This window comes from Quercus suber, unplaced genomic scaffold (assembly GCF_002906115.3).
Source record: "Quercus suber isolate HL8 unplaced genomic scaffold, Cork oak 2.0 scaffold_912, whole genome shotgun sequence".
In the NCBI taxonomy this organism is placed as follows: Eukaryota; Viridiplantae; Streptophyta; class Magnoliopsida; order Fagales; family Fagaceae; genus Quercus; species Quercus suber.
In genome coordinates, this window is record NW_027070336.1 from 198,361 (window position 1) to 208,982 (window position 10,622).

Sequence of the window (10,622 nt, forward strand, 5' to 3'; positions counted from 1 at the left end):
TTTTTTTTTTTTTTTTTACTTTATATTGAAATTTTTTCTTTTACTAAATAGATTACCCAGCAGGTTTACGTGGTCGAAGAGTGGAATAAAAGAACCTTTAATGAAGCCCAGGCCGAGGCTCACACTCGGTCTGAGGTTGAAAAATCCCTGGGTAGTTTGAAGGAAGATTATTCTTAACTATTCGAACAGCTGAGAGATATGACAAGCCAAAGAGAAAATCTTGATGCTGACCTGAAGACCACTGAAAAGCAGGCCAAAAACCAACGCAAGCAATTGCGCATGATCGAGATCAATCTGGAGACAGAGAAAGAAACAGTCAAAGGTCTTCATGCTGAGTTAAAGAAAGCCAAGGAAGTTGCGCAGTTGGTCGAGAAAGGTGCTCAGCTGACCAAAGTGGCAGTGGAGGCTGAGAGACAGGCAGCATATACTCTTGGGGTGGAAGAGACTCAACTCAGACTCACTGAGGAGTTCGCAAAGGTTTGCAGGGAATATTGTGATGTGACCTGGGATAAAGCCCTTGAAGCTGCTGAGGTCCCTCCAGAAGCTGACTTGAGGTAGCCTAAGAGTGCTTTCTATCACCCAGACATTTGCGAACTCTTAGAAGCTTTAGAGCAGCCTGTAGTCGACCAAACTCTTCTTAATCCTCCTGAAGCACCCTAAGAGTTTGGTCAGATTGGAGACCAGGGCAAGCAGGCTGAGGATCAGACTAAGGATGTTGCCACCCAGCCCAGCCATATTGCTGACCCTTTGGCTTCTCAGACGAGGACTTAAACGTTTAAGAATTTCTATTTCATACTTGTATTAGTTAGTTTTTTTTTTTTTTTTTTTTTTTTTTTTTTTTTTTTTTTTTTTTTTTTTTTTTTTTTTTTTTTTTTTTTTTTTTTCTTTTATTTTTTTTTTTTTTTTTTTTTTTTTTTTTTTTTTTTTTTTTTTTTTTTTTTTAACGTTTTTTTATATTATAATTTATCAATTTAACTCTTCCAATAGTATACAAATACAACTCCCCCATCAGCCTTCACGTCACCTTCTTTTTTTTTTTTTTTTTTTTTTTTAAACGTTTTATTATTATATTATATTAGAATCATCAATTTAGAACCCTAATACACGTCTAAACCCCACAACCACTTTGTTTTCTCATATACGCTGGCACCCCAAAACTCAGATCCTCCCGCCGCTGCCACTACCATGGATCACTGCATTTCTCTTTGCCTCTCCATCGTCGCTCAATTTAGCCCATCATATTCTATGTCGGCAAATTATTGTGAGGTAATTAAACATGTTTTTAACTCTCCTTAATTTCTATATATTGCTCTCTCTCTCTCTATCCGCTTCAATTTTCGCTCAAACAAAGATTTTTTTTTTTTTTTTTTTGGAGAAACCCACTCAAACAAAGATTTGAGGCCAAAAGCTTTAGCTTTAAAGCTAAGTGGCGTCCCAATATCTTATATTAAAGTCTCAATTGGAATCTCCCAAAGGTTATGAGAAAAATTTAAGCCCAATGAAAAAAAAAAGAGGCCCATTAGTCCATTGCCTCAGCACATCATTTACTTCATTATCTTGCCAACAGGGATCATCAAAAAGCTTAGCAGCTATCAAAACAAATGACAGCTAAATTGCTCTCAAGTTAAAAAAAAGAAAGAAGAAATCATATAATTTTCAATGGAATGGTGAAACGCGCCCTTAATCATTTGCAAACCAAAACCCTATGAAATCAACAGTAATAATTGTTGTTGGAAAGAATAATAAATAAATAACAAAGTGTTTGTTGTATTGGTCAATGCAAATCATGTGTTTGATAAAATGCTAGAGAGAGAGAGAGAGAGATGTACGGGTAGAGCGATGAGATCGAAGACTGTGTTGGCGTAATCGGAAACCAAAGCATCGGCGAGGATTTTGACAGCGTGGGCAGCATCGACGCGGGGTTGATTCTCCACTGAACCCACAGTAACATCAGCTCCAGCGCGTCGCAGAACGTCAATGGTAATCACCGCCTCCATAGGTTCAGTGCCATTCGCAATTGGAACCAGAACCTATAAACAAACAAACAAACAAAAAAACTGAATCAACAACAACAATTTAATTGAGAATGTGCTTTGTTTGAAATGTGTTTTTTACCTTTTGAGCAGTGGAAGCCATGGTCGGTGAAACGGAGACGAATAAGCGATTGTTGTGGAGAGAAGAAGAAGAAGGGATTGTATTACTATTACTATTGCGGGGTGCTAAGCGTAGTGTTGTTACGCGAGAAGGAATTATGCCCAACTGACGTGGTGGTAGTATTTGTAGTAGTAATGTCATTTTCTTTTCCTTTTTTTTTTTAATTAAAAAAATAAAAATAAAACTCTACACTCTACTCTCTAGAGTCTAGAGGCTTCTTCTGCTCTCTGAATTGAGGAGCTAGTACCGTTGTGCGTGGATATATGGCGGATATAAATTACGGTCGATGTTCCATTCTTTCTCAGTTCTCACCCATTTGTCTCTTTATTATGCCATTGTATGTCAAGTTTGGGATTTAACAAACTAGGGATTTTTTAGAAAAATAACTACAAAACCCAAACAATATTATTAGTTAGCCAACGTTTTAAACATATTGCATTTCTAACAATTCGACTTCAGAGGAGTCGATTTTACTGTTCATATCGCCTATTTTTGTGCCACGTAAATAAAAAAATCGAGTCTAGTGGACTCACTTCTTATACACAGAAGACGACTTCAGAGAAGTCGTCTTCTATACAAAGAAAACGACTTCAGAGAAGTCGTTTTCTTTGTATAGCGAAATCACTTAATATTTGACACTCCACAGTTGGCTGGTAAGCATAGCCGAAGTGGACTGGGTATTCAACAAAGATGTGTTAATTAGTGAGACAATAATAATGTCTCACTAATTTCTTAGTTTCAAAGAAATTCCGTAAACCCTCTGTTTTTTTTTTTTTTGGGTGGACTGGGTATTCAACAGCCAAAACAGGGAAAAGCTGAAAAAAGGATAGAAAAAAGAAAGAGGGAATGAAAGATTACCAATATAATGGAAAAAGAAAAGTCTAAGAAGCAGGAGTTTCTTGAAATAAGTCTGGGCAGCTGGGATTTCAAGACTCCATTCTGAAAATAAGTCTCACAAATGTCAGTTTTGCTATTTGTCTGGGCAGCTGGGATTTCAAAGAAAACGACTTCAGAGAAGTCGGTTTCTTTGCACAAAAAACGACTTCTCTGAAGTCGTTTTCTTTGTATAGAAGACGACTTCTCTGAAGTCGTCTTTTGTGTATAAGAAATGAGTCCACTAGACTCGATTTTTTTATCTACGTGGCACAAAAATAGGCGATATGAACAGTAAAATCGACTCCTCTGAAGTCGAATTGTTAGAAATGCAATATGTTTAAAACGTTGGCTAACTAATAATATTGTTTGGGTTTTGTAGTTATTTTCTAAAAATTCCCCAACAAACTAGCATATCGAATGTCTAAAACTCGAGTTCAAAGATGGAACTTAACTTTCTAAGACTCGAGTTGCAAGTAGTAGTAATCTGACAACCCGAGCTCCACCATTTTTCAGATCTGCATTTATTTTTCTTCTTCCTCTGTTCTTCTTCTTCCCGAGATCATTTCTTCTCCAAATCATTCTCTAGATTGTGCCCTGTTCTTCTTCTTCTTCTATAGAAAGCAAGTCTAAGATACTCAAGTTCCAAGTAGATAAATTGTTCCACCTCAGCATTAGAACTCAAGTCTTAAATGCTCGACTTTTTCATCGGATTCGAGTCTCAAAGACTCGAGATACTAGTTTCTTAAATAATTTCAAAAACATGCTTACTAACAAAATAGTCTTTGAAATTTTGCTATACGACAAATATCACCTTACATTTTGCCATCTCAAAATTTGGATATATTAATCTGATGCCACCCATTTACTTCTTCTACACCCTCTTTGGTCACCATTTTTGTTTTTTTCCTTCGTATCCTAAAAATTTGTGCCTCACGTGGTATATTGATGTTTCACGTGTGTTTTTTAAGATTTTTTATATTTTTCATAAAAGTTGTGTCAGAATTTTTATAAAATTATTTATTAACAATTACCCTAGGATCACTCATTAACAAGACTCTTTAAATAAATTCCAAAATAATAATAATCAACATTTATTTAGTTGTTGATTACATGACAAAATCCAATTCAATTATTTCAAAATATATTACTTGCCACATCCTCTTGAGTCTCGGATCTTGACATGATCCAAAATATGGACTTTCACTCATAAGGAGGGTCATGGTCATTACCTTCTTCTTCTTCCTTTTTTCTTTTTTTCTTTTTTTTTTGAGAGGAAGGAGGGTCATTACTTATTACCCCTATAACTATAAGTTAGTTTTTTTAATGAAGGTAATGGAAATCCATACATGGAAAATGCTATATGGATGGACCTGATTATGCATGTCAATATGTCACCCCTCTATTTCGGTTGTTATCTTGGTATGTCCAAATAATGGGGTTTTACTCATGGGAAGCAATATTACTAATTTTAGTGAGTTATTTGGAGGTTAATTTATAAAATTGAATTTTCCTCAAAAAATAAAATAAAATAAAATTGAAAGGTGTTAAGCATCTATCTCAACAGATTGATTTTCTAGAAATTAATGGCAACTTATATTATCATTTAACCACATAATGTGATTGCAAACATAATAAAACGAAAAACATTAAAAAAATTATTAAAAAAAAAAAAAAACTAGAATCAAAATGCATAATGTATCACTATCACATTAAATTAAAAATATGAAATCAAGAAAAGAATGTTAGTCCACGTATCAAACCAAATAAAATAATATCATGTAAATTTGGAAGTTGAAGTCATGATTAAATATATTTTTCACAAATTAATGTAATATATATAGGAATAAGTCAAAGGTAAAGCCTGGAATTGGAAAAAACTAGTAGACGGAAAAGACTCTTTAACTATTTTTTTTCTTTCTTCTCACACTGGCGAACCATCATAATTAGTGAACAAGTGTAAGCTTTGCTAACCAACAGTATGAAGTTTTGATCACACTAAGGGACAGGCCTTGAAATGAAGGACGGAACAAGCGGATATATATATATATATATATATTATATAGATAGATGTATGCAAGGCCAGAAATTAGAACACGTTGATATATATATATTTATATAGATAGATGTATGCAAGGCCAGAAATTAGAACACGTTGATATATATATATATATATATGAATATTGATGGAAAATGATAAGATTTGGTAAAAATTTAGACTTTGCTTGACTTTTGGAAAACTCAATTTATTTTGTCTCGAAAGGGTATTTTGATCATTTTACACCGAGACTGCAAAATTGAGCATTTGGTCACCCAATTGGGATAATTGAGACCACTTTCATCATTCTCTTGTCTTAGGAGAGAGAGAGAGAGAGAGAGAGAGAGAGAGAGAGAGAGAGAGAGAGAGAGAGAGAGAGAGAGAGAGAGAGCACGAGAGAGAGAGAGAGAGAGTGCGATGTCGCCAGCGAACTCCGAGCTCCAGTTCGATGATCGCACGCACCAGATCGCACTGGTCTCGTCACCAGCGAACCCCGAGCACCGCGCCGCTCGATCTCACCTTCGATCTCTCCTCCGCTCGATCTCGCCTCCGCCGCGCATTCTCGCCTCCGCCGCACATTCTCGCCTTCGACCCAGAGCCTTCGACCCACCGATCTTCGACCTTTGACCTTCGACCGTCGATCTTCGACCTTCGACCTTCAACCATCAGTCTTCGACCCATTGATTTTTTTTGTTGTTGTTGTGGTGGTGTAGTGGTTGATTCCTGTTGTTTTTTATTTTTGATTCATGTGGGTTGAATTGGAGTTCTGTGGATTGAGATTTACTATGATTTTGAAATTTTCTGTAATAAAATTTGTTTGGATACTGAGAAAATAGCTGAGAAAATGTGAAAAATTTGTAGGAAAATAGCATTTTCAGAATAGAACCAAACACATGAAAATATTTCTACAACAATTTTCATAATACAACCAAACACTTAAAAATATTTTCTTTTTCCGGAAAATAGATATTTTTCGGAAAATATTTTACGGGAACCAAACGGACCCTTAATGTGAAAAATGTGGATTTTGATTTTTTTTTTTTCTTTAGTAAAATAGGTACTTTGCATGCAAAATGAGAGTGGATAAAATCTGGTATCAACAGTAGGCCACGTGGGTAAATACCAAATTTCATTGGTTTTTAAAAGTACTGGCACATAATAAACAAGTTAATTAATAAAGAGTAAAAAATATAAAAATTACTAAAAATAAATAACTAAACTTTTATTATAAGATAGATTTAACAAAATTTTAATTGGAAGATATCGTTAACAATTATGATATTGGTTCTATCTAATGTGACATTGGAATAATCAAATGTGAGTAAAAAGTATGGGGACCACCGAATTCGACAATAGTACGGTTATAAGTGATATTGGTACTACCCAATAAGACGTTCGAACCATCTAGTGTAAGCAAAAAAAAAAAAAAAAAAGAGAAACACCTAATGTGACAGTAGAAGGGTCACATGTGACGTTGATATTACCTAATGCAATGTTGAAACTATTCAATTTAGGTAAAAAAAAAAACCACCAAATTTGACAATAGTACAGTCATATGTGATATTGGTACAATAGACACTTGTGAGATGTTGGAACCATTCAATGTGAGTAAAAAAAAATTAGGAAACCATCAAATATGACAATAAAATATTCATATATGACGTTGGTATTGCCCAATGTGATATTGAAACCATCCAATTTAAGTATAAAAAAATAAAATAAAAATGGAACCACCAAATTTGACAATGATACGGTCATATGTGATGTTGGTACTGTAAAGACCTATGAGAGACTGCACCTTCAACCCAAACCCTTTTCAATGTGGGCTTTTGGCACTTGTCCCAAGTGAATGGAGTGGAGTTGTATTGGCTTCCTCTCAAGAGACAGTGGAGAGGTTATACTGTTGTTATCATTACTCCTAGATCAAGGGTTTTACAATGGAAGCTTATTTAATTGGAAAAATAAGAAAACCGAATTGAAAAGTGCATTATTCTTATTGATGAATTGAAGTTGTATGTCTCTTTGATAATAATTAAAAATTACATTGCTTTGGTTCTAGATAAAATCTATAACAAAAGTGCAATGTTTTGATTCCTAATTACATCCTATAAAAGAGAAAATTAAAAGGATAATTCTAATCTACTAACCTTTGATCTAAGTTTAAAGACTAGGTTACAGGATTGGGAAAGTGTTAGGCACCCAGCCTAATTAGTGAAACCAATCTTCTAGACTGTGGTGGCTAGTGATTATATCATATCATTCAAAAGTTTATATCATCCAAAAGTATGTGATTACAAGGATTGAATCAAGCATTGATAAGCATGGTAGATATGTGTGTGATGTATGGCAAACTCTAATCTAATAACATATGAAAAATATTATTTAGATTGACAAACTCTAATTCTAAGAGCAAGTGAACGTGTCATTGAGGATAAATAATCCTATATTTGTCAAGTTAACCCTAATATCAAAGGGTTGTTTAGTAATAATCCTTAACTTTCTTAAATCCTTCAAAGGTTTGTTTAGTAACCCCAACTCTCAAGGGTTGTTTAGTAACCTTTAATTTCAATAAATCCTTCCAATGGTTGTTTGGTAACCCTAACTCTCAAGGGTTGTTTAGTAACCTTTACTCTAAAAAAATTCTCTTAAAGGTTGTCTATAACCCTTTCTTTTAATGGATTCAGTAACCCTAACATCCAAGGTTGTTTGGTAACCCTTTCTTTCAAAAAGTTCTCTCACTCAAGGGTTGTTCAATAACCCTTACTCTTAATAAACTCTCTTCTTAAGGGTTGTTTAGTAACCCTAACATCTAAAGGTTGTTCATCAACCTCCTCTTCTAGAGGTTATTAAGTAACCTTTACCCTTGAGGTTGTTCAGTAACCTCTTACTTTAAAGGTTGTTCAGTAAACTTTTCCTAAAGGTTATTCAATAACCCCTTTTTTTTCACTCAATTCTTTTAAAAGCTGTTCAGTAACTCTTTCACTAAGTTTTTGAAAATTGTTCAATAACTCTTCACAAAGCAAAAAGTTTTTTTCAAAACATGTTGTTGCATGAACTACACCTGGGCCTAATCCCCATAAGGCAAGGTACACGGGTAGCTTTCCATAAAGATTTGGTTTGCCCTTCCAAAGCATCGTAACTACTATCTGCAGAGTCAAATGGATGTCACAAAATCTTGTGTCTTATTTTACATTGACATTTGTTTTCCCAAGCTTCAAAGTGTTTCAAGCTCTATCAATAAAGGGCATTCTATCGACTCCTTATTTTGCGACTCCCATTTAACCTCACTTGCATTGCATTGCACACCATCACCATATCATGTCTCCAAGGCAAGGCTGTAAATTTGATCGCTTAATCTTCAAATACTTTTCATAAAACAAATTTTGAGGTCATAACGATCAAAATGATAGTTCATGAGTATTAATCGAACTACTAGATTAAAATATATCAAAGAAACGAGTTTCAACGATAAAGTGCACTTGCATGAATCCGGTCCCGATCATATGAGATTATGACCTCTTAATTCTAATTGGTCTATTTTAGTCCAATTTAAATTAAATGATGTGTCATATCCCTATTGGCTAAGGATAGGATTTATGGTGTGGTTGCGTGCATCTACTTTAATCCAAGTCAAAACGTTTACTAATTCTTGACAAAACATGCAGAAATTGATTAATTAGACAAGTAATTAATTAGTTGGACCTATTTGGAATTAACTTGTTGACCTTGAAGAACAAGAAAATCAGAAAATGAAGTCAAAACTTGGAGTAAATTAGGTCCAAATTGAAAACAAAAACAGACAAAATGAAAAAGGAAAAAATTTAGAGGATTTGGAACCTCAACACTTGGGTTAGAACTTCTAGATTTTCTTCATTTTTCAGTTCGGCTTACTCCCCACACAAGTTGACTTTGATTCCTACTTTTTTTTGCTCAGACTAATTTTCTTGAGTCCTACATTGCTTAAAGACATAACCCTAGCTCTCTCACTCCTAATATAAATACCTACTTCCACCATCAGTTCAAAAACACATCCAGTCTCTCAGAAACTCCAGGAATTTCAGATTTATTCATCTCTCTTTAGGTGTTGCTTAGCTCGAAGTGCTGTACATATAGGTAAGGTTTCTAAGCCTCCTATTTATTTTTATGCATTGACTTTTTAGATTCAAGCATGTTTAGGTGGGGTTTGGATTAGGTGTCTGCGTTTATAAGTTTGCGTTTTCCTCTTTTTTTTTTTTTTTTTGGTTGCACACGGTTCAACTTTTATAGACAAGGCACTGTAGTAGCACTGTTCATGGGACCCACATCCACTTTATTAAAAAAAAATCAAAAATGGGTCTCACGGCACTATTCATACATTTAAAAATTATTTTGCTACAGTGTTTTCAGTTTTCAGTTTTTAGCTGTAACCAAACGGATCCTTAGTTTTTCACATGTTTTTCTTTGTAAGTATGGTAAATCTAGGATGTTCATAGCCTTGCATGAATTAAGGTTTTTCAATTTCAATAACATATTCACATGCTCTTAGAATTAGGGTTTTTCAATTTCAATGACACGTTCACTTGCTCTTAGAATTAGAGTTTGTCAATCTAAATAATATTTTTCATATGTTATTAGATTAGAGTTTGCCATACATCACACACATATCTACCATGCTTATCAATGCTTGATTCAATCCTTGTAATCACATACTTTTGGATGATATAAACTTTTGAATGATATGATATAATCACTAGCCACCACAGTCTAGAAGATTGGTTTCACTAATTAGGCTGGGTGCCTAACACTTTCCCAATCCTGTAACCTAGTCTTTAAACTTAGATCAAAGGTTAGTAGATTAGAATTATCCTTTTAATTTTCTCTTTTATAGGATGTAATTAGGAATCAAAACATTGCACTTTTGTTATAGATTTTATCTAGAACCAAAGCAATGTAATTTTTAATTATTATCAAAGAGACATACAACTTCAATTCATCAATAAGAATAATGCACTTTTCAATTCGGTTTTCTTATTTTTCCAATTAAATAAGCTTCCATTGTAAAACCCTTGATCTAGGAGTAATGATAACAACAGTATAACCTCTCCACTGTCTCTTGAGAGGAAGCCAATACAACTCCACTCCATTCACTTGGGACAAGTGCCAAAAGCCCACATTGAAAAGGGTTTGGGTTGAAGGTGCAGTCTCTCATAGGTCTTTACAGTACCAACATCACATATGACCGTATCATTGTCAAATTTGGTGGTTCCATTTTTATTTTATTTTTTTATACTTAAATTGGATGGTTTCAATATCACATTGGGCAATACCAACGTCATATATGAATATTTTATTGTCATATTTGATGGTTTCCTAATTTTTTTTTACTCACATTGAATGGTTCCAACATCTCACAAGTGTCTATTGTACCAATATCACATATGACTGTACTATTGTCAAATTTGGTGGTTTTTTTTTTTACCTAAATTGAATAGTTTCAACATTGCATTAGGTAATATCAACGTCACATGTGACCCTTCTACTGTCACATTAGGTGTTTCTCTTTTTTTTTTTTTTTTTT

General features: G+C 34.1%; 1 non-coding gene across 1 annotated transcript; it reads right to left on the minus strand.

The window, feature by feature from the left end:
- Positions 1-1,906: 1,906 nt before the first annotated feature.
- On the minus strand, positions 1,907-2,462 carry LOC111992174 (uncharacterized). Its single transcript, XR_010626902.1, has 2 exons — positions 2,116-2,462; positions 1,907-2,030 (listed from the first exon to the last, which is right to left on the minus strand). It is a non-coding gene; the product is annotated as an uncharacterized LOC111992174 (transcript).
- Positions 2,463-10,622: the final 8,160 nt, after the last annotated feature.